General features: G+C 40.7%; 1 pseudogene; it reads left to right on the top strand.

Annotated features, from left to right (window-relative positions):
* The first annotated feature begins 623 nt into the window (after positions 1–623).
* Positions 624–2,247, top strand: LOC123850711 (CBY1-interacting BAR domain-containing protein 1-like; annotated as a pseudogene).
* Positions 2,248–24,346: the final 22,099 nt, after the last annotated feature.

Genomic DNA, 24,346 nt, shown 5'->3' with positions numbered 1-24,346 from the left:
TTATATGATCAACCAATCTTTGACAAAGCATGAAAGAATATCCAATGGGAAAAATAATGTCTGTTCAACAAATAGCGTTGGGAAAACTGGACAGCTACATGCAAAAAAAAAAGAAAGAAAAGAAAAGAAAAGAAAGAAAGAAAGAGGACCACTTTCTTACACCACACAAAAATAAGCTCAAAATGCATTTAAGACCTAAATGTGAAAACTGAAACCATAAAAATCCTAGAAGAGAGCACAGGCATTAATTTCTCTCACACTGACTATAACAACATATTTCTAGATACGTCTCCTAAGGCAAGAGAAACAAAAACAAAAATAAACTACTGAGATTACACCAAAATAAAAAGCTTCTGCACAGATAAGGAAACGATTAATGAAAATAAAAGACAACCTACTGAATGGGAGAAGATATTTGCAAATGACATATCTGATAAAGGGTTAGTAGCCCAAATATATAAAGAACTTCTACAACTCAAAACCAAAAAGCAAATAATCCAATTTAAAAATGGGCAGAAGACATGAACAGACATTTCTCTAAAGAAGACATACAGATGGCCAACAGACACATGAAAAGATGTTCAACACCATTCATCATCCAAAAAATGCAAATCTAAACAACAATGAGATTCGCCTCATACCGGTCAGAATGGCTAAAATCAAAAACACAAGAAACAAGTGTTGATGAGGATGTGCAGAAAAAGGAACACTCGTGCACTGTTGGTGGAAACGCAAACTGGTGCAGCCACTGTGAAAAACATTATAGAGCTTCCTCAAATAATTAAAAATAGAATTACCATAGGATCCAGTAATTCCACTTCTGGATATTTGCCCAAAGAATATGAAAACACTAATTTAAAAAGAAATACACACCCTATGTTTACTGCAGCCTTATTTACAATAGCCAAATTATGGAAGCAACTTAAGTATCCACTGACAGATGAATGAATAACAAAGAAATGATATGCATATACAATGGAATATTACTTGGTCATTAAAAAGAATGAAATCGGGCTCTCCACGTGAATGAAAGGCCCGCCAGCGGGCGCCGGCCTCCGCGGCCCGCCGGCCACACTCGGCGGGAAGGAACGCGCCAGACGACCGCGCCGGAGGGGCTCGGGCTGGGCGCCGTGGCCCCCAGGCTTCCCCTGGCCGCGCTCCCGCCAACTTGGGCCCTGAGCACCGGGACGCGCCGCGTTGCCGTAGAAACGCCGGAGCCGGCGCAGGGGCGCAGGGGGCTGGCTCTCGGGCTCCAGGAGGCGGCGGCTCGCACCCTGGAGCTCGCTCGGGTGCCTCTGAGCCCAGGTCGTTGGGCCTGGATCAGGGTCCCCGGCCATGCGCAAGGGACGCTCACACCAGACAAGTGCAAGATGCTGTCACAAATGTGGAGAAGCATTTCAGAGAGCTGTGCCAAATCTTTGCTGCTTGTGTGCGGAAAACTGCCAGAATGCGAGACAAAGCGGACCTACTGGTGAATGAAATCAATGTGTATGCCTCTACAGAGACCCCAAATTTAAAGCAGGGCCTGAAAAACTTTTCTGATGAGTTTGCCAAACTTCAGGATTATCGACAAGCAGAGTTATATTTTATAATAATTTTCAATAGGTTGAAGGACTTGAAGCCAAAGTAGTTGAACGTTTGAAAGCTTATGGAACCATTGTAAAAATGAAACGAGATGACCTCAAAGCAGCATTAACAGCAAGGAATCGAGAAGCTAAACAGTTAACTCAGAAAGAACACGTCAGCGAAACCCATCGGATCGACATGTTATTGATTTTGAATAATTTTAAGAAAAAGAAGAAGAAATAGAAACCCAGGCAGAAACTGAACTGCAGAGAACTACAATGGATGCTACCCGAACAACTCGTCATCTGGAGAAAACTACTGACAATTTTGAAAAGCAGAAAATAAAGGATATAAAGACTATATTTTCAGAATTTATCACTATTGAAATGTTATTTCATGGCAAAACTTTAGAGGTCTACACTGCTGCCTACCAAAACATACAAAAGATTGATGAAGAAGATTTGGAGGTTTTCCGAAATTCTCTGTATCCACAGGTTATGCATCCCGTTTAGATATCGTAAGAGCAAATTCAAAGTCGCCTATTCAAAGTCGCCTATTACACTCTCAGCTAAGTGTATATCTGGAACAGGACAGGTATCCACCTGTCGACTAAGAAAGGATTAACAGGCAGAAGATGATGATAAAGAGGATGAAGACTTAGATGTTACAGAAGAAAATTAATTTTCTTAAGTAAACTTCACCTTTCAGTTTTCATCTTAAATGACTTGGAATCCAGAATTACTACACTATAAAACTTTATACTGGCTTCATACACATTAAACCTCAAAATGAAATCCTACTGGAAATGAAAATTAAAGGAAATTTGTGCTGACCAAAAAATGAAGGTTTTAAAAAATATAACCACCAGTCATTTCAACATCCTATCCAACAGTATGTGATTTTTGTATAGGTTCTATTTTTTAAAAAAAATATGTATTTCAAAAGTATTTCATATTAATGCACTATACGTAGTTGTGGTTGCAGTATAAGTAGATGACAAAAAAGAGATCTGGGGCGCCTGGGTGGCTCAGTTGGTTGGGCGACTGCCTTCGGCTCAGGTCATGATCCTGGAGTCCCGGGATCGAGTCCCGCATCGGGCTCCCTGCTCGGCAGGGAGTCTGCTTCGTCCTCTGACCCTATCCCCTCTCATGTGTTCTCTCTCTCTCAAATAAATAAATAAAATCTTTAAAAAAAAAAAAAAAAAAACAAGAGATCTAACAAAAAAAATAAAAATAATGAAATCTAGCCATTTGCACAACATGGGTGGATCTAGAGCGTATAATGCTAAGTGAAATAATTCATTCAGAGAAAGACTAAGACCATATCATTTCACTCATATATGCAATTTAAGAAAAAAAACAAATGAACAACAACAAAAAAGACAAACACAAAAAGAGATTCCTAACTATAGAGAATGAACTGCTGGTTACCAGAAGGGATGCATGGAGGGACGGGTGAAATAGGTGAAGGGGATTAAAAGTACTCTTACCGTGATGAGCCACTGAGTAATGTATAGAATTGTTGAGTCACTATGTTGTACACCTGAAACTAATATAACACTATATGTTAACTATACTGGAATTAAATATATACATATAATAAAGGCATGGAGAATAAAGTTAAAATCCACCTATCATCCTCTTACCACTTAGAGAGCATTCCTCTGAAACACATCTTTCTCTAATTTGCTAAGTATATATATCAATATCTATCTATAGATATATCTGTATTATTTGTGGGATAGCATACTTGCTATTTTATAATTTCTTTTATATTTGATTTATTAAAAGCATATATATATTTCCCATATGAATCATTTTATCACTTTCAGTGCCTACATACGATTACATTGTAATGGTTGTACCATAATTTATTACATTTATTTAATGTAATTTTAGGGTTATCCAGGGAAACAGAATCTGTTAGTTAACATATCCCCAAGTATACATGACAATCTAAATATTCCTAAGTTAGGAAATTCTATGAGGTTTTGTCTGTATTTGGTACACCTTCCATGATGTTTACCTAAAGCACAATATTCCTTCACAATTTTAAGCCTTGTATCTTTTCCTTGTCATTGTCATTGTCTTCAATCATATTTTCTTTTATTGTTTTTGTTCTTCCTGTTTATATTCTCTAGGATCCCTGTTATATGTAAATTTAAGTCTATTCATTTTCATCTGTGTCTTTTTCTTCTGATTTTCTGGAGAATTTCTCACATTTGCTCTTCTAACTCACCAATTTGATTTGATACAGTGTCCAATTTGCTATTCAGTGGTCCCACTGGCATTTTTAATTTGACAAGTCTGATTCTCATTTCCACCCAATCCGCCATGGTCTTCATAACTTTTTCCCTCAATGTCATCCTGGTTGCAGTGAACTCTGATCTTGTTGAGAACACACATTTTCCATTTCTTGCAGTAATATATTTCATTATTCTAGTTTTTAAGGGTTACCTGTTTTCCATTGTTTTGTTTTTAAATTTGTAATATTTGTTGATAGACCTTGCTTCCCCCTGCCATTCTCTCTTTTCCAAAAAGAATCTAATGTATCCATTACCAGTTTTTAGCCAAATAGGAAGTGGGTTGACTCCTGTCAGAATTTTGTGTCACTGCTCTAGAAAAATTGAGGAAAGTCACATATAAAATAAATTGTAATCTTCCAGTGCAGCTCAAGTAGTCTCAACAGAGTGGTAGTGACAGAACTGGGCCTGAAGGAGCACTGACTCCCTGTGAAGTGTGTCTCCGAATGGTGAAAGGTTGCCCAGGAGGCAGAGAGCATGCATTTCTAGGCCTCTGCAGGGTTTGGATAGCAATACTAGAGACAAAACCTGGAGCCATCCCAAGCCATAGGTGCCAAATGCCCTGGAAGTTAGAAGGTGTGGGAGGTGGTTGAACTGTCTTGTTTTCCAGCTCTCTCCTATCTCAGATACAGTACAAGGTGTTTCCGGCCACCATCTCCTCTACTTCCTTTCATGCTGCTTCTGTGCTCAGAGAGGAGCCACATACTCATCCTCCAAACTTCTCTAGTGTGGTGCCATATTTATATTAGTTCACAGAAATTCCTTAAATTCCTGCCATGTAGTTGATATCTTTTCCTTGATTCTGGGGCTGGTAAAGACTTTTCATAATTTGTATATTTTCTATTGGTTATTTTAATAGGGGAGGGGGAGATATGTCATCATGTCTTGAATATGAATGACTCCTCTTCATTAATTCTCAATTTTCTCTTCTCTTTCATTTCATTGCCATCAGAAATAGAACAGTTATAATTATCTTCATTCCCTCCCTCTGCCCTTCACTTATTGGCATAACTGGAAAAATCTCTTGTCTTGGTGGAAGAATTGTCATTTTTTTCACCTTCATTGAAAACACCCTGGGGATTTTCCTCAAATAATTGATTAAACTGTATTTAAAATAAGTTACCCATTTGATTTATTTCTCTCTATTTTTGATGCATCTAAATTTCCTCTTAGTTTGAATTTATATTTAGTATTTTAGTAGCTTTTAGTAATTGCATCTACATTTGATGAGATGTGGAAGAAGCTTATATTTATTAGATTGTAAATTATTATGCATGTGCAATTTTGATTAGCGAAGTGCACCAGAGTATTGTTATGGATTAATAAGGGAGAAAATGTATGGTATTACCCAAGAGAAATAAGTTGAAATTTTAGTTCACAAACGTAATGGAAACAAATGGCTTGACTGTCACATATGTTAAATTGCAAAAAGAACTACTGCTAACATCTCTGTACTATGGTAACCTGGCTCTTGAGAATACCTGAATGGGGGGCGCCTGGGTGGCTCAGTTGGTTAAGAGACTGCCTTCGGCTCAGGTCATGATCCTGGAGTCCCTGGATCGAGTCCCGCATCGGGCTCCCTGCTCAGCAGGGAGTCTGCTTCTCCCTCTGACCCTCCCCCCTCTCATGTGCGCTCTCTCATTCTCTCTCTCTCAAATAAATAAATAAAATCTTAAAAAAAAAAAAAAAAAAAGAGAATACCTGAATGGTACTTTGGTATTTTTTTCCCAGAATATGCAATTTATAGCTAACTAAACCACCTGTACTATTTTTCCATTAGTTACATTGAATGCATATTTATTCAAATATATTACATATATTTGAGATATATATACACACACATATATATATATTTGGTTATGAATGCAAATATATACATAAAAGAATATAAAACTAATGTTTCTAAGCATGACTTAATATGATCTGGGCTTGGTGAGTTAGGAAATGGGGTTAGGGATATTGCTATGAGTTCAGCAGGGCAGTAACCGAGTTATAAGATAATTATTCCTCTTCGATGGCTCTCACCATGACAACTCGGTTCTGAAATTCAACTATTATTCAGCTCAAATTATTGTCAAAGTTTAAAGCTTGAATTTTATTGACCTCCTTCTGATGTCTATGACATCTAATCATCTGGGTATATGAAACCAGATTGTTAACAGTAAGAGCAGCTCAAAAGATTCTTTGCTATACACACCTAGACAGTTCCTTTGTTAAGCCCAAATGATGATCCAGTCCCTGGGTTCTGTTCTACATGCACCACCTTGGGGCAGAAATTGAACATGGCATTCCCATCTCCCTTACTATCAAACTGCAAATCTTTCACAGCCCAAACATCACAGTTTGTTTTATAGTCAAATATAGGTTATCTTGTAGCATAAACAGTAAATCTCTGCTCAACTTTCATCAGAAAGAAAGAGAAAGAAAGAAAGAAAGAAAGAAAGAAAGAAAGAAAGAAAGAAAGAAAGAAAGAAAGAAAGAAATACAGAGAGACAAGAAAGAAAATAAAATAAAAAAGAATAAGAACAAGAAATATACAGGAGCCATTAGATTTTAGTGCCAATAACTGATAAATTCCATGCCTCCCTGGCTTAAAACTATGTGGGCAAGAATCCTATCCATTTTTTTTTTTTTCTAAGCATCCTATCCATTTAACCCATCTGATTTTGGACCCATCTCTAGAATTAAAAAAAAAAAAAAAGTGTTGTTTTCAACTGTCAAGTCCAAAAGAAGTATTGAAGTATTGCTCCTCAACCCCCGAATCTGGTTAGTAGCCGTTAAACAGTATATTAGTTTTCTAGTACTGTTATAACACACCACAGACTAGGTGGCTTAAAGAACAGAAATTTATTTTCTCATAGTTCTGGAGGCTAGAAGTTCAAGATCAGAGTGTTAGCAGGTTTGGTTTCTTCTGAGGCCTCTCTCCTTGGCTTGGAGACAATTTCCTTCTCACTGTGTCCTCACATGGTTACGCTCTGAGTCTGTGTGTTGTCTGTGTCCTAATCTCTTCTTCATAAAAGGACACCAGTCATATTGGATTAGAGCCTACCCATATGAGTTCCTTTTACCTTAATTACCTCTTTAAAGGCCCTACTTCCAAATATAGTCATATTCTGAAGTACTGGTGGTTAGGACTTGAACATATAAATTTGGGGGTGGGGGATGGGCACAATCTATAAGACTACTAAAGGAACCAAAAATAGTTTTATATTTGTTTTATAACTGCTACTACAAGTAAATGCTATTGGCCATATAAAAGTACACAGACTGCATCTCTAATAAACTGACAGACTCATTGGTGAGATCAGACGTACACATGAGAAAGATTAATAATTAGAGAGAGTGTCCCAATGAGTGGTGAGGGCTATGGAGTCACTCAGCTCCTCCAAGTTAAGATCCACCCTGTCTCTGCCCACAGCAAGCTTACTACCTAGAAAGGGGAAACAGATCCATACACAACTATAACTAAACCTGCCAATTACTCTTGATATTTGAGCTAAATGCTGTGGAAACTCAAAGAAGGGAAATATATCTTCTAAGCTGTTGAGGAAAGAAGGCGGGGTTAGAAAATTTTATGGAAGAGGTAATGGGGTGAGTGGTCATTAGCCAAGAGAAAGTCAAATCCTACCTGGGGAACAGTATGGCAATAATGATCAAGTATGAGGTATGTTCAGTGTGTGATCATGAGCAGAGCTGCTAGTGTTTAGGTATAGGTCTAGAGATCAGAAGAGTGGTGCCTGACATAAAAAAAAAAATTTTTTTTTCGTGGAATCAGTCATACAGCAGGATATGGGTGAAGTGGAAGCTATGAGCAAGAATGGAGGGAGTGTAAGAAAGAGTAGCACTGAGAACAAACTTTTGGGAAACGTTCACATGCAGGAGTGAAGCAGAGACAGACAAGCTAGTGAATCAAAGGGACACAGTAGAGGCAGTCATGCTGAGCACAGAAGACGTAAAAGGAAGCCAAAGGCAAGGAGAGCAAGCACTTGAGAAGTAGGTGAATTATACACTGTAAGAAACTGAAGTTGTTAGGTGTTCAATGCTTCAGAAAGATCAAGGAGAGACATCAGCTTTAGCAACTAGGAGGTTACAGGTGATCACACAGGCTTGGTTTTAAAGGAATAAATAGGCTAGAAGCTAGACTGGAGAGAATTAAGGAGCAAATGGTCCCAGGAGACATGGAGGTAGCAAAGCCAACCCTTGTAAAGCAGCAGCACTGAAAGGAAAAGTGTGAGTGCCCAGAGGTGGAGGGCAGCAAAGCAAGAAAAGAGGGATAAGAAGTAGGAGTTGGCAATCCCCAACAGAGCTGGATTCTGTGCAAGAAACTGTAAATATGTCCCCTCTGCTGTTCCTCTCAACAACTTAGGTACCCTAATTTGACCATGAGAAAACCAAGCCAGAGCGTCTAAGTTTCAATAGTTGGTAATGGACAAATTGAGACTCAATTTTAAGCTGTAGTTGCCAGCATTTTGTTTCTCTCTGTCTCTATTAGTGGAATTTCAAGTACTAGGAGGAAAGGTTAATTAAAATATGGGGGATCGGGGGCGGAGCAAGATGGCAGAGGAGTAGGAGACCTGGATTTCGTCTCCTCTCAGGAATTCACCTGGATAGGGATCAAACCATTCTAAACACCTACAAACTCAACAGGAGATCAAAGAAAAGAATAGTAACAACTCTCTCATCAGAAAAGGGACCACTTTCTGGAAGGTAGGACATGCAGAGAAGTGAATCCGAGGATAGACGGTGGGGGAGGGGCCTCCGTCAGCCGCTTCTGGCAAGTCATAGAGCCGCGGAGCACAAAATCGGAACTTTTAAAAGTCTGCTCTGCTGAGGGACATCACTCCGGTGGCTAAGCGGGGAGGTGGAACCCTCACGGGACAGTGTAGTCTCAGGACCCTCAGGGTCACAGAAAGACAGGGGTGCCTGAGTGCAGCAGAGCTCCCAGGTATCGGAGCAGGGAAGCCAGTTGCAGAGGCGGAGCCCAGGCGCAGGATCTCAGCTCGGGGTTGCCATAAACCATGATCCACGGCACAGTCGGGCCACTGCTCCTCCAGCAGGGACCCAACAAGCGGCAGATCCGGGGAGACTCCCCTTCCTCCTCCGGGAGGAGTGGCGTGGGAGTGCACCGCAGGGATCTGCTGGGTTTGGAGACTCCACCCGGGGTCGGGTGCCAGACATAGAAACGCTCGGTCACAGGCCGGGTGAGCACGGAGTGCGGCCGGAGACCGGGGAGACGGGAGTGACTGACTGCTTTTCTCTGGGGGCTCACTGAGGAGCGGGGCCCTGAGTTCACGGCTCCTCCGGGGCAGAGACTGGGAGGCCGCCATTTTCACTCTCATCCTCCAAAGCTGTACGGAAAGCTCGCAGGGAACAAAAGCTCTGGAGAGCAATCCGAGCAGATTACTTAGCCCGGACCAGGCAAGGGTGAGGCAATTCCGCCTCCGGCAAAGACATTTGGAAACCACGGCAACAGGACCCTCCCCCAGAAGATCAGCGAGAACAGCCAGCCAAGACCAAGTTTACCAATCAATGAGAATGGCAGAACCCCAGCGCTAGGGGAATACTACACATAGAATTCATGGCTTTTTCACCATGATTCTTTACTCTTTAAAAGTTAATTTTTTTCTTAACTGTCTTTTTTCTTTCTTTTTTTTTTTTGAATTTTTCTTCTTCCCTTTTTCAACCAATATCTTATCAATCCCTTTTCTAAAAAACATTTTTATTTTTCATTTTTAGAGTCATATTCTATCCCTTCATAGTAGTTACCCGTATTTTTGGCATATATATATAAGTTGTTCTCTCTTTAAAATTTTGAGATAGTTTCTTCTAACAGATCAAAACATACCCTAAATCTCTAGTGTATGGCTTTGTTCTAGTCTCCTGCCTGATCACATTCTCTCCCTTTTTTTTTAAATCCTCTTCTTTCTTTTTTCCAACAACTTCTTATCAATATCTTTTATAAAATCTTTTATAATTTCCATCTTTACAGTCATATTCCATCCCTTCATCATATCAACCCTTATTTTTGTACATATACAAGTTTTTCTTTCTTTAAAATTTTGGGAGGCACTTTCTTCTAACAGACCAAAATACACTGAAAATCTAGTGTGTGGCACTGATCTATATACCAGCCTAATCATATTTGATCACATTGTGGTTTTTTTGTTGTTGTTGTTTTGTTCTGTTTTTGTTTGTTTTTATCTTTATCTTTTTCTTTTTTTTCTTTTTCTTTTTTCTCTCTTTCCCTTTCTTTTCCCACAGCTTCAGGTCTTTTCTGATTTGTTTAGAGTATATTTTCTGGGGACACTGTTACTCTGCTAGCATTTTGTTCTCTCATTTATCTATTCTCCTCTGCACAAAATGACAAGACGGAAAAAATCACCTCAACAAAAAGAACAAGAGGTAGTACCGACTGCCAGGGACCTACTCAATACGGACATTAGTACGATGTCAGATCTAGAGTTCAGAATCATCACTTTAAAGATACTAGCTGGGCTTGAGAAAAGCATGGAAGTTATTAGAGAAACCCTTTCTGGAGAAGTAAAAGAACTAAAATCTAACCAAGTAGAAATGAAAAAGGCTATTAATGAGGTGCAATCAAATATGGGGGCACTAACTGCTAGGATAAATGAGGCAGAAGAGAGAATCAGTAATAAAGACCAAATGATGGAAAATAAAGAAGCTGAGAAAAAGAGACATAAACAACTACTGGATCACGAGGGCAGAATTCGAGAGATAAGCGATACCATAAGATGAAACGACATTAGAATAATTGGGATCCCAGAAGAAGCAGAAAGAGAGACAGGGGCAGAAGGTATAATGGAGCAAATTATAGCAGAGAACTTCCCTAATTTGGGGAAGGAAACAGGCATCAAAATCCAGGAGGCACAGAGAACCCCTCTCAAGATCAATAAAAATAGGTCAACAACCCAACATCTAATAGTAAAACTTACGAGTCTCATAGACAAAGAGAAAATCCTGAAAGCAGCTCGGGAGAAGAGATGTGTAACCTACAAGGGTAGAAACATTAGATTGGCAAAAGACCTATCCACAGAGACCTGGCAGGCCAGAAAGGACTGGCAGGATATATTCAGAGCACTAAATGAGAAAAATATGCAGCCAAGAATACTATATCCAGCTAGGCTGTCATTGAAAATTGAAGGAGAGATCAAAAGCTTCCAGGAAAAACAAAACTAAAGGAATTTGCAAACACAAAACCAGCCCTACAGGAAATCTTGAAAGGGGTCCTCTAAGCAAAGAGAGACCCTAAAAGCAACATAGACCAGAAAGGAACACAGACAATATACAGTAACAGTCACCTTACAGGCAATACAATGGCACTAAATTCCTATCTTTCAATAGTTACCCTGAATGTAAATGGGCTAAATGCCCCAATCAAAAGACACAGGCTATCAGACTGGATTAAAAAACAAGACCCATCGATATGCTGTCTGCAAGAGACTCATTTTGGAACCAAAGACACCCCCAGATTGAAAGTGAGGCGGTGGAAAACCATTTACCATGCTAATGGACACGAAAAGAAATCTGGGGTGGCAATCATTATATCAGACAAATTAGATTTTAAACCAAAGACTGTAATAAGAGATGAGGAAGGATACTATATCCTACTTAAAGGGTCTATCCAAGAAGAAGATCTAACAATTATAAATATCCATGCCCCTAACATGAGAGCAGCCAATTATATAAGGCAATTAATAACAAAAGCAAAGAAACACATTGACAACAATACAATAATAGTGGGGGACTTGAACAACCCCCTCACTGAAATGGACAGATCGTCTAAGCAAAAGATCAACAAAGAAATAAAGACTTTAAATGACACACTGGACCAAATGGGCTTCACAGACATATTCAGAACATTCCATCCCAAAGCAACGGAATACACATTCTTCTCTAGTGCCCATGGAACATTCTCCAGAATAGATCACATCCTAGGTCATAAATCAGGTCTCAACCGGTACCAAAAGATTGGGATCATTCCCTGCCTATTTTCAGACCACAATGCTTTGAAACTAGAACTCAATCACAAGAGGAAAGTCCGAAAGAACTCAAATACATGGAGGCTAAAGAGCATCCTACTGAAGAATGAATGGGTCAACCAGGAAATTAAAGAAGAATTTAAAAAATTCATGGAAACAAATGAAAATGAAAACACAACTATTCAAAATCTGTGGGATTCAGCAAAGGCAGTCCTAAGAGAAAAGTATATAGCAATGCAAGCCTTTCTCAAGAAACAAGAAAGGTCTCAAGTACACAACCTAACCCTACACCTAAAGGAGCTGGAGAAAGAACAGCAAATAAAGCCTAAACCCAGCAGGAGAAGAGAAATAATAAAGATCAGAGCAGAAATCAATGAAATAGAAACTAAAAGAACAGTAGAACAGATCAACGAAACTAGGAGCTGGTTCTTTGAAAGAATTAACAAGACTGATAAACCCCTGGCCAGACTTATCAAAAAGAGAAGAGAAATGACCCAAATCAACAAAATCGTGAATGAAAGAGGAGAGATCACAACCAACACCAAAGAAATACAACAATTATAAAAACATATTATGAGCAACTCTATGCCAGCAAATTAGATAACCTGGAAGAAATGGATGCATTCCTAGAGATGTATCAACTACCAAAACTGAACCAGGAAGAAATAGAAAACCTGAACAGACCTATAACCACTAAGGAAATTGAAGCAGTCATCAAAAATCTCCCAAAAAAACAAAAGCCCAGGGCCAGATGGCTTTCCAGGGGAATTCTACCAAACATTTAAAGAAGAATTAATACCTATTCTTCTGAAACTGTTCCAAAAAACAGAAATGGAAGGAAAATTTCCAAACTCATTTTATGAGGTCAGCATTACCTTGATCCCAAAACCAGACAAAGACCCCATCAAAAAGGAGAATTACAGACCAATATCCCTGATGAACATGGATGCAAAAATTCTCACCAAAATACTAGCCAATAGGATCCAACAGTACATTAAAAGGATTATTCACCACGACCAAGTGGGATTTATCCCTGGGCTGCAAGGTTGGTTCAACATCCGCAAACCAATCAACGTGATACAATACATTAACAAAAGAAAGAACAAGAATCATATGATCCTCTCAATAGATGCAGAAAAAGCATTTGACAAAGTACAGCATCCTTTCTTGATCAAAACTCTTCAGAGTATAGGCATAGAGGGTACATACCTCAATATCATAAAAGCCATCTATGAAAAACCTACAGCAAATATCATTCTCAATGGGGAAAAACTGAGAGCTTTCCCCCTAAGGTCAGGAACGCGGCAGGGATGTCCACTATCACCACTGCTATTCAACATATTATTTGACGTCCTAGCCACAGCAATCAGACAACAAAAAAATCAAAGGCATCCAAATTGGCAAAGAAGAAGTCAAACTCTCACTCTTTGCAGATGATGATACTTGTGGAAAACCCAAAAGACTCCACCCCAAAACTGCTAGAACTCATACAGGAATTCAGTAAAGTGGCAGGATATAAAATCAGTGCACAGAAGTCAGTGGCATTCCTATACACCAACAACAAGACAGAAGAAAGAGAAATTAAGGAGTTGATCCAATTTACAATTGCACCCAAAAACATAAGATACCTAGGAATAAATCTAACCAAAGAGACAAAGGATCTGTACTCAGAAAACTAAAATACTCATGAAAGAAATTGAGGAAGACACAAAGAAATGGAAAAATGTTCCATGCTCATGGATTGGAAGAACAAATATTGTGAAGATGTCAATGCTACCTAGAGCAATCTACACATTCAATGCAATCCCCATTAAAATACCATACACTTTTTTCAAAGAAATGGAACAAATAATCCTAAAATTTGTATGGAACCAGAAAAGACCCCGAATAGCCAGAGGAATGTTGAAAAAGAAACGCAAAGCTGGGGGCATCACAATTCCGGACTTCAAGCTCTATTACAAAGCTGTCATCATCAAGACAGTATGGTACTGGCACAAAAACAGACACATAGATCAATGGAACAGAATAGAGAGCCCAGAAATGGACCCTCAACTCTATGGTCAACTCATCTTCAACAAAGCAGGAAAGAATGTCCAATGGGAAAAAGACAGTCTCTTCAACAAATGGTGTTGGGAAAATTGGACAGCCACATGCAGAAGAATGAAACTGGACCATTTCCTTACACCATACACAAAAATAGACTCCAAATGGTTGAAAGACCTCAATGTGAGACAGCAGTCCATCAAAATCCTAAAGGAGAACACAGGCAGCAACCTCTTTGACATCAGCCAAAGCAACTTCTTCCTAGAAACACCGCCAAAGGCAAGGGAAGCAAGGGCAAAAATGAACTACTGGGACTTTATCAAGATAAAAAGCTTTTGCAAAGCAAAGGAAACAGTCAACAAAACCAAAAGACAACCAACAGAATGGGAAAAGATATTTGCAAATGACATATCAGATAAAGGGCTAGTATCCAAAATCTATAAAGAACTCATCAAACTCAACACCCAAAGAACAAAGAATCCAATCAAGAAATGGGCAGAAGACATGAACAGATATTTTTCCAAAGAAGACATCCACATGGCCAACAGACACATGAAAAAGTACTCAATATCACTTGGCATCAGGGAAATCCAAATCAAAAGCTCAATGAGATACCACCTCACACCAGTCAGAATGGCTAAAATTAACAAGTCAGGAAATGACATGTTGGCGGGGATGTGGAGAAAGGGGAACCCTTCTACACTGTTGGTGGGAATGCAAGCTGGTGCAGCCACTCTGGAAAACAGTATGGAGGTTCCTCAAAAAGTTGAAAATAGAGCTACCATATGATCCAGCAATTGCACTACTGGGGATTTACCCCAAAGATACAAAAGTAGGGATCCGAAAGGGTACATGCACCCCCATGTTTATAGCAGCAATGTCCACAATAGCCAAACTGTGGAAAGAGCCAAGATGTCCATCGACAGATGAATGGATAAAGAAGATGTGGTATATATATACAATGGGATATTATGCAGCCATCAAAAGGAATGAGATCCTGCCATTTGCAACGATGTGGATGGAACTGGAAGGTATTATGCTGAGCGAAATAAGTCAAACAGAGAAAGACATGTATCATATGACCTCACTGATATGAGGAATTCTTAATCTCAGGAAACAAACTGAGGGTTGCTGGGTGGGGCGTGGGGTGGGAGGGAAGGAGTGGCTGGGTGATAGACACTGGGGAGGGCATGTGCTCTGGTAAGCGCTGTGAATTGTTCAAGACTGTTGAATCTCAGATCTGTACCTCTGAAACAAATAATGCAATATGTTAAGAAGAAAAAAAAAGAAGAAGAAGAAAGTAGCAGGAGGGGAAGAATGAAGGGGGGGAAATCGGAGGGGTAGACGAACCATGAGAGACGATGGAATCTGAAAAACAAACTGAGGGTTCTAGAGGGGAGGGGGTGGGAGGATGGGTTAGCCTGGTGATGGGTATTGAGGAGGGCACATTCTGCATGGAGCACTGGGTGTTATGCCCAAACAATGAATCATGGAACACTACATCTAAAACTAATAATGTAATGTATGGGGATTAACATAAGAATAAAAAAATTTTAAAAAAAATATGGGGGATCAGAATCTTCTGAGACTCTTAATATACCACCTTACAGAATAGCTATCAGAGGAGCTTAGAAGCAGAGGATGTTCCAACATGTTGAAGGAATTACAATATCAAGTTTAGTGTGTGAATCTGTGAGTGTGAGTCTCCAAGAATCTGAGGTAACCACCTAGGTGATGTGATGTGCAGTGTTCAGGACAGGTCCATCATCAATTTTGGAGAGGAGACTCTGGACTCCAGGTGTGAACTGCTGGATGCCCTGATGCTACAGATCCTCCCAGGTGATTCTCATATGATGGGTAGGGGTTAGTGGAGCAGGACCACATTCTCTCTGTACTCCATTCATTTCATCTGTAGCATGGAGCTACAGAGATTGCATGGAGCAGGTGTAAGGGACTAGACTTTCAACCAGATTCCCTGGGTTCAAGTCTCAGTTCTGACACTTACCAACTGTGTGACCTGTACCATTGGGTAAAATTTAACCTCTCCCTTTTTCCCTATTTAATGGGGAAATGTTGTATGTAACACGGTTATTATGATAATTAAGTCTCCTTAATGTTTGTGAAGGGCAAGTGCATTTGTCAAATAAGTCTGGGACTGATAATGGTTCAACCAACTTCTGTACTTATGACTTGGCAGAATATAAGGAATATGAATATACATTTTAACCATTTGCAAATATGTTTTCATACATTTCCCATAAAATTTATACAGAATTTTGTTTTCCTCATTTTTAGATGAGGAAATTGAGGCCAAAACGTCAGGTGACATGCCAGGAGCAACCCAAGCAAGTCTTTGGGGGAGCTGGGCTGAGGCCTCCTGACTCTCCTTCCAGAGTCTGTCAGCTCAGGTAGACAGCTTCAAAATCTCCCTGCTGCTTCCTGCTGAGATGGTGGCGTCTGACTTTTCTGTCTAACCAACTGGATGGTAGGTCCTCGAGGTATAAATGCTTTGAAGCAGTGTGGTGGGCAGAATAATGACCCCCAAAGAGGTCCATAACCTAATCCCCAGAACCTGGAAATATGTTGGATACATTACCTTACGTGGCAAAAGGACTTTGCAGATATAAGTTAGGATTCTGGGATGGGGAGTCTTCTAATACCAACACCAACTGATATGGGGTGGACTGCAGTTCAAGTCCGGCACTAACCACCCAGAGTTAGTGCAGACTCTGCAAGTTAAAGAGCACAGCACACAACAAGACTGCCCTCACTTCAGACCTACTGGCTACAAATCCAGGGAATTCTCATGACTTCTTCAGGCACAGTAATCCGCTAAAATGACTCACAAGACTCAGAAAAGCATTCTACTTACAATTATAGTTTTATTGTTAAACCCGTTTTGGATTTCTGCCCTCCAGAACTTCAAAATAATAAGTTTGTGTTCCTTAAGCCTCAAAGTTCGTGGTAATTCGTTAGACCTGCAAAAGCACACAGTAACGGTAAGCATGATGCAATGATCTGGAGCCCAGTAGGTACTGGAGCCAGACTGCCTTGGCTTGAATTTTGATTGTTCTGCTCACCAGATGTATGGCCTTGGCCAAATTACCTGTTCTTTCCTCTCCTTAGTGTCCTCATCATATTCCATAGAGCTATTGTGAGGACCTAGTTTTTACATATAAAATGCTTGTAAAAATAACCAAAACTTAGTAGATATTCAGTATTATTTGACGTACAGTGTTTCAGATATATGGAAGTACTCATCAAGCAAACTTATAAGATTTTCTAACTCGCCTTGGGAATTCTGGTCCTGACCAACAGCCTCCCTGCATTTTGGCAGCCTAAAGGCCCATTCTCCTGGAATCTTGATTCACAGTCATTATTAAAATCAATCAATTTTTCTCCCTCTCCTTCTTTCTCTCTTCCTTTTTCTGTCTGAAAAAGAGCCAGGCAAATCATTAAGTATGCCAAATTTCTGCCTTTGGAACCTAGCATCCCTGGCTTCACTTCTCAGAGGTGACCCTCACACGTGCTCTTGTTTCTGCAGTGCACCCTGCTTTGCACTCATCTCGGCTGTGGCCTGGTGATGGCTGAAGCAGCTGTATGCTCTGGCCTCCAGCACCATGCTCTGGGGGCAGAGACTCTGAGGAGCTATCAGTACGGCCAGAACTGTCGCACTCTGCTGGTTTCAGCGGACCCTTACTGTTGCACACCCACTGGAGTACAGAGGTCCCATTCTGGGGACTTCAGATGAAATTGAGCTTCAGGAAGCAATAGAGTTTGAGAGAAAAAGTGTCTTAAAGTTCACATTGGCCCACTATCTCATTTTACAGGTAAAGAAAATATAAACACCAGACAACAACAGACTTAATCTTAACTTACCAACATTTTTTTTTTTTGGTCCAGGTCAAGTATAGGCACTGTTTTAATTCTCATTTTATCACCTGTCCCAGGTTTGAACTTTGTAAGAAAGTATCACTAAGCTTCCCAAAAGGTTGTTCTAGCAAAGAGTCTTTACAGTTTGACTCTCACACTGTTGGCCTGTGGAAGCAGCAGAGCAGGAACTGAATCTTGACAGCCAACCTAATGTCTCAAACTGGTCCTCAGGCCACAAATGATTCAGAGTGATGGGCAGCCAGCACTATCAGGGGCCAAAGCTGGGAGCATGGTAAAGTAACATATAGGATATTTGGCTATAGAGTTTAAGTAGTGAAGAGTGAGTTCTAACTATTTACACAATAAATGAATGAATGCATGCATGAATGCATGAATGAATGAATGAATGTTTTGGGTCCTAAATTTGATTTTGATTACAGGACTCATTTCAGGACCAGCTGCTGCATGAGTTGTTGGTATAGTTTAGCAATAGGAAATGAAAAGTCAGCACATGGTCCTTAGCCTTCTGCCCTGGGAAGGAGCAAGCCTGTCTCTCCTTTCAGACACCTGACTGATAGGTAAGTACACGTACAACAGGGGCGATCTGCTGAGACTATAGAGAAGATAAAAAACAACTCACTAGGATATCTCTGCCAGTCACATTAATGAGAGAACTGAGGCATAGAGAGATCTGCTGTATCTCACCCTTCCTTATGAACCCCCACTGGCTTCCTACTGACTGGAGGATAAAGTCAAAACAGCTTGTTAGGGCTACAAGCTGTAGCCTTCTCAATCGGTTTTTCCACTTTATCTTCTAGCATTTTCTCTGTACACATTCCCCTCAGCCATCCTAATGAATGACCACTCCTGAAACTCACCAGAACTTCCATCTTCCCTGGGCATCACCCAGACTGACACAGCATTCCAGAATGTCCTCCAAGACCAGATTCCCCTTTTCCTCACCTACCTCATACAGACCAACTTATCCTTCATGAGCCAGCTCAAATGTCACCTCCCCTTGAAGCCTTCCCTGACCCCTTGAGGCAGTCAGTGTCCCCCTCCATCACGATTCTGCAATTCTCTGTTCATTACTGTTTGATCACTTATGCCATTGCATTGTAAAATTACATGACTTTTTGAGCTCCAAAGTTCAGGGAACACACTTCATTTTTTCCTTTGTAACCCAGTTCCCAGCATGGGATAGGTTCCTGATCTATGTTTACTGAATGGATAAACAAGCAGCAGAAACTAATGTTTATTGACTTCCAACCACGGTGACACACTGTGCTAAGTACCACACCCACATTCTCCCCATCACTGCATGGACACTATACCTGGGTCATTCTGCAAGCATGAGGCCAGTCCTGAGCCAGCAAAGCCTCATTCCATTTCTGTCATTACTTTCCTAGGAGCACTAAAGAGCAAGGGGTAAGAGGGATGGTGCAACACCATTGCCCAATTCTGAGAACTCACAAGATCTCCCCAAGGACCCAAGTGCACATTGCTGTGACCTCCTCCAGACTCCTTATTTCCCTGGTGTGTGTCTTTATCTCTTAAAATGCATCCTTCCATCACCAGAGCAAGCTAACCACACTCCCACTTCCCCTGCCCTCCCCAGGAGCCCTGGGCTGTGGTCTGGTTGCCTTCCTGGCTGCAGCCTGACTCCAGGCTTGAGGATACTTGCTCCAGGCTTCATCCATGACCTTTCACCTCCAGCTGCCTGGCTTTTCCTATCCTCCTTAAGGCTCTGCATTTGTTTATTTTCAATTTGTCTCCTGCTTCCCTCACCTACTCAGAAGTCAAACGTTCATGATTTTATTCATTGTAAGAATAAATAACCCCAAATGAGGCACACTTAAACATTCTAAAATATCTAAGTAGGATGCTCAGCACACATATCACCTGAAAGACATTCCTAGAACATGTTTCCATCTTTCTGAAGGCTGAAGTAAAAGTGAAGCCTCGCCAGGGGCTAGAGTGAGGTAGGAAAGTTCTAATCTTAACTAATGAGTCCAGGTACCCGATGGCCTTGCTAGTTACAGGGAACTTTTACGCACATTTGAGAAATTCAAAGGACCTCAAAATTGCTGCTCTGAAATCTCCCTCATCGTTTTAAGTAGGAGATTAAGAGATTTTATATTGCTAAAACACTTTAATGGAAGGAATCTTGAATGACATTATTTAAATCAGCAGAAAATTGCCTTGACTTCCATTTCCACCAGCCTCGGGCTTGGGGAAAAATGAGAAGACACACAGTCAAGGTCCCCTCAGAGCTGACTGACAACTGTGGCCGTATCTAAGGACAGCCAGGCACCACAGGCAGGTAGTCAGGGTGCCCAACCTCATTGATTTTTATAACGGGTCACTCCCATCCAAATTCACTGTTCTTCCCCCTATGAACATACAGGCCCAGGGGGAAAGGGAGATCTGCATCATGTTTCAATGAGCACCACCTGAATCCATATAAGCATATGATTCTATCTAAAACTCAATAATTCACTGAACTGGCATCCTTTTAGCATCTCCGCAGTCAATGCCTCTCAAAGAACAGCATTACAATTGAACTAGAAAATTAGAGCTTTTAGCTGGACTCCCTGGAGGTGCATATGTAAAACAGAATAATAAATGATTGTCATTTCAGTTCAGAACATAGAATTAATCATGGCAAAAGAGAGAGTCTGGAGCCCTTTGAGAAGGGCCACGTGGGTCACTGGTCATCATCACTTGCCAGCAATGGAAAAGCCCATTTTCTTTGTTACCTGGCTGTCTGTGTGGAGTATCTATAGTTGCATATAACCTTTAGAGAGCCCACCAACAGGAAAATTATTTCCCAGTATATTTTTTTTTCCTGCTGAAAAATTCAAAAGCCCAGCCTCAGGCAGTAGAAACACAATCAGGCTACAAACATGATGAACACACTTGTCTCTCCAGCAGGGAGGGTGGCAAGAAAGGCGTCCCAAGGCCCCTGGGGGGCAGGCGCGATGAGAAAGGCAGAGGCTGTGAGAGCTTCTAGAAGCCTCTCGTCAACAAGATCAGTTAGGTCGCTGAAAGAGCATCAGTCCAGACTCTTAGACAGAGAACACCTAACAGCCACTGGCAACAGGAATGGTCATGCATTTTGAGAGCCAGTTGGAGTGTGCATCTGTGGGTATGTTGGCTTAAGAGCTTGGTGCCTCTGGTGCAAAAGCAGTTAGATCTATGCAATGTGTGGTACTTGGTGTCTGCATCAGTGGAAGAAATGCAGAATCTCAGGTTCCAGCTCAGACCTACTGAATCAGAACATATCACTGGGCAATGTTTTGTACATAGTGAATTGTGGTTTAGCCCTGGTTTACATCACTGTTTCCTGGTCTTGGCGAGACATTTTAGAGCTGTGTTGGTATATGCCGAGATGAGCCCTAATTAATGGTTGTGTATTGCAGAGACAGGCCTCTGATCTCATGGGCTTTCTGTTTGGCATAAATCTATATAAACACAGGGCTGTGGCCTATAAGTCAGTGTCATTGGAAGGAGGTGACCCCTACTCCCTAGTCTATCAAGAACAGCTCCTTGGGGCACCTGGGTGATGCAGTTGGTTTGGTGTCTGACTCTTGGTTTCAGCTCAGGTTGTGACCTCAGAGTTGTGAGATCAAGCCCCGCATCAGGCTCTGCATTCAGTGTGGAGTCTGCTTAAGTTTCTCTCTCTCTCTCTCTCTCCCCCTCTGGCCCTCCTACCAACCCCCCTCCACTTTCTCTCTGTCTCTCAAATAAATAAATAAATCTAAAAAAAAAAAAGAATAGCTGCCTAGAAAAAGGACTCAACTTGTAACTAAGTATAAAAGAGGCCAGGTTGGGAGCCTCTATAGAGGGATGATCCTAGATACAAATATGTGAAGCATCCTTTTGGAAGGGGCTACATCTTCAGGCAGTGGGTGGTAAGTAGAAAGTTCCTCCAGGGAAACCAGGAAGCAGAGGAGATACATATTTCTAATTGGGCCTCAATATATCCCCTGCTCTCAGACCCTTGTTCTGTCCCCACCCCTAGGCCTACCCCCAGGCCCTGCCCCTCCATACCCCTCTCCCCCTAGATCCAGGCTTTCTCATAGACCAAAGCTCCCTTTTCCTCTGTACTGATCTAACTACTACCCCAGCCAGGCTATAAAACCTCCTCCACCTCTTAAAGCCATCACACCCCCTCCACCCTTTCTAAAAGACAGCAATCCTAAATCAGGGAGAAGTTATGGGGAAGGCCTGCTTAAAACCCAGGAACACCTCCCAGAGGCATTCCAAGTCCCCTCTTTCCCCCACCACACTGCCACCTTTCTCAGCTTGCAAGTGCTACTGCAATTGAATTGAAGGCCATGCAAAGAAGGTGAAGGGCTAGAGTTGGCGCTGCATGCCCAGACTTCAAGGGAAGAGGGTCCCTGACAAGAGGAGAGTGCCCCGCTCAGTGAGCAGCCTTTCTCTGGGATCCACCCACAAAGGTAAGTGCCTTTCAGACCACATCACCTGTTCATAATATCATATTCTCAGGACTAGCAGGTAAGAAAGGCCGGAGGGTTACTAATATAGACTTGTGTATAACCAAATGTGCTTATAATCTTTTAAAGTCTTGATGCTTTGGACAGCACTTGGGGTCAGACAGACTGAGGTTTGAGTCCCATCTTCACCCTCTATGAGCTTTGTGACCTCAGGCAAATTACTGAACCTCACTTTTGTCCTTAATTTCTCTTCTGTAAAATGGAGAATAATTGTGATCTCATAAGGTTACTTAGATGCACAAAATATATATTCTCTGGCATATAAGAAGATCAGTACATTTTATTCAAATTATTATATCAAAAGGATAACGTATCCAAACATATTTCCTATACAATGCAAATGGTTCCTAACCTTAAATAGTTTTTAAATACCTAAGGCTAAAATTTGAACTTGACACTTTATTGGTTGAATGGTAGGAATACAGGCTGACAATGACTTCAGACTTTAGAACCAGACCAATTAAGAGAATTTTTCATCAATATAAATATTGATAAAAAAATAGGGGCATCAGAAGAATCAAAGCTGGTTGAGGAGGGAGAGGAGATGGGAACAGAAGCTTTTGTGACACTGTGTTTGTAAAATGCTGCTAGCACAATGAGAACCAAAGGAAATCCAATATTAACATCATGAAACAGCAATAGCATCATTAATCTCCCTCTCTTTGCATTTCTATTATCAAAGCTAGGCATTTTGCTTACAGGTAATAACACATTATTTACAGATTTTAACCTCTTGGTACTAAGTGTAGTTCCTGGGTAATGCAAACATAATTTTTTGAAATGCAAACGTATGTTCATTTACCAGTAATCCTGAATTCACTAAAAAAGAATTTGCCTGCTTCTATCAACACCTTTGGGAATCAACAACTACTTTTAACACTTATATAAGTCAACTCCCAGCTGTACTATTTATCAGTATTTAGACTTCAGCCATAGTAAATATATAAGCTAAAATATTTACAGTCAAATATATTTTCTGTAATAAATGATTAAGAGTCTCTAAAAATCAAGCATTGTACATGTGCATTCACAAAATCAACAAAATGTGACAGCTAAAAAGAGTATTTTGAAAGTATATATATCTTGAAAACAATCCAAAGTTCAAACATCACTCTTTACTGAGTTCAGCTCAATATCAAGAAATGCCACACCAAGAGAGTCTAATTTTGGAAAGTTTTCACCTGAGGGGAAACAGAGTTGGTTTGAAAAGAAGCTTGGATGCATTTCCCACTGTAGTGTTCACTGCTGCCAACATGACAGCAACATGTTGGAATTTAAGAAGAAGAATGACACAGAAAGAGAACATGAGAACAAATGCACCTAAGGGTTTCTTCAAACCAATACAATGTCACCAGCAGCCATTTTCTCTCAGGACACAAGGAGCTAGACATGCTCTCAACCTAGATACTGAAAGAGAAGTACCTAATGATGGATTTGTTGCCTTAAACTCCTGTATTCACATATGCCTATCTCTAGGGGATGAATGGCTCCTGTGGGAGGGACCCCTTCTCTCATTAAGAACCCTGTACTTTATGCAGGAAAATCAACATCTTCCAAAGGGGCTCTAAACTACACTGTGTGATGCCTCCAGCTGGAATGCACACTAGTGGATGGGAGGAAAGATACTGAAGAGTACCTCTGGGAGATTTGGGGCAACCCATTTAGAATATGCCAACCTCAAATATTCATTGAATATCTAGTCTCTAAAATGAGACTCTGAGTTGAGGGAACAAGGAACAGAGAGCACCCACTGTCTACAGGGAACATGTGAACGAGTAGCCAATGGATTCTTTCTCTTGCAAATTGTATAATCAAAGAGAATTTCTAGGTATTTTGTTAAATGGGCTGAGAAAGTATATCTTAGTCCAAGGGCAACATTATTTCAATAGTCACCTCTGCAAGAAAAACAATGCTAATAGTCACCATTTATTAAGCCTCAGCCATCTTAGTTCCTGAGAGTATCATTATACCATGTAAATTAAATTCTGGTACTTCTTCAGAGGTTCATGGGGTTTTTTTGGCAGGTAAGGTGTATGTTGGTT

The sequence above is a fragment of the Mirounga angustirostris genome, unplaced genomic scaffold (genome assembly GCF_029215605.1).
Source record: "Mirounga angustirostris isolate CCGP_5_RB_7025 unplaced genomic scaffold, mMirAng1.0.hap1 SCAF_10, whole genome shotgun sequence".
Classification (NCBI taxonomy): domain Eukaryota; kingdom Metazoa; phylum Chordata; class Mammalia; order Carnivora; family Phocidae; genus Mirounga; species Mirounga angustirostris.
The sequence above is the reverse complement of the archived record's forward strand: the minus strand, read 5'-3'. Positions and strand labels throughout refer to the sequence as shown.